We start from the raw sequence: 1297 nt of genomic DNA, 5'->3' as shown, positions 1-1297 counted from the left end.
AATCTAGTAGTAAAAAGTACACAATCCGCTACTAAATATAATTTGCTATCAAATGACATGGCGAAAAATAAAATTTGGTTCTTGCCAATAGTTTTTTGTGTAATGACTCAGAAAATCCCAGACTTTAAATAATACAATTTATTTATTTAAGCCAAAAATTTTCCTAGAAAATATTATGTGACTGAAGGATTTATGGAATTAATATCTGTATTCCTAAATTCTATAGCAGATTTCATGTTAAGTTCATGTTTTCGATCAAGTAAATTCCATCGATAAATTCTCACCGTACTATAAAACGAAAGAATTTCCAGTACAGATACAGTTTGAGAATCTTAATTTCAAGAATCTCTAAACACAATACGAACTAGCATCCAGTACACATACTGAAGAAAATAACTGTCGGTATAATTTTGGACAGTTTTAATGAGAAAATTTAGAAAGTGGACAAAAGTACAAGGGTTTTATTTCATTTTTCTCTCTCTTCCCCTCACTTGGCCGGCCAAACTTAAGGGATTATAGCAAATCTTGGCGAGTTGAGTGTGCTAGTGGATTACATGGTAAGGTATGATGGGATTGAGTCAAATCAACTATTGGACATGAATGCTTACTACACTTTCCTCTTGAATCACACAACTGGCCAGCCAAAGAAAAGGGGGATTAATCCAAAAATTTAGCTAATTAAGCTAGCTTGATGGGCTTAAATAAGAACTAAGATGAGATCAAGCAATGTCTATAAAGGTGAGACCATTAGTGCAAGCATTAGGTTAGTCATTTTTGCACATCTCCTCTCTTTTTTCCCACACCCAAAACCGGCCACACTCCTCCATTTCTCTCTCAAATATTTTCTTCCACTCTCCTAATTAGTGCTGGAACTTTGGATGGGCCGCCCGCGACCGCTCGAAAAGCCTGAGTTTTTGCCCGAGCCCGAGCCTGAGCCGGCCGAGAAATTTGGGCCACCCGCCCGAGCCCGAATTTCACCTTGAACGGGCTGCGGGCTTGTATTAGGCGGCCCGAGCCCGCCCAAATTGCCCGAATTATTTAAACTTTTTTTTTTAATATTAAGTTATTTATATGTATATATATATTACAATTTGAAATGAACACACGAACTATATAAAAAAATTATTTCTTTATTAATTTTTAAATTTGTAATTAATGATTGCCTCGTTAAAAATCTTACCAAGAAAAACCCAATTGGGATAAAAACTTTGCAAGGAAAAAAGAGTGCAATCATTTTGTGACGAATTACAAATTGTACAAACTTACATTGTTTATTAAATTACAAATACAATGTAAA

This window comes from Morus notabilis, unplaced genomic scaffold, assembly GCF_000414095.1.
Source record: "Morus notabilis unplaced genomic scaffold, ASM41409v2 Scaffold6356, whole genome shotgun sequence".
Lineage (NCBI taxonomy): Eukaryota > Viridiplantae > Streptophyta > Magnoliopsida > Rosales > Moraceae > Morus > Morus notabilis.
The sequence above is the reverse complement of the archived record's forward strand: the minus strand, read 5'-3'. Positions refer to the sequence as shown.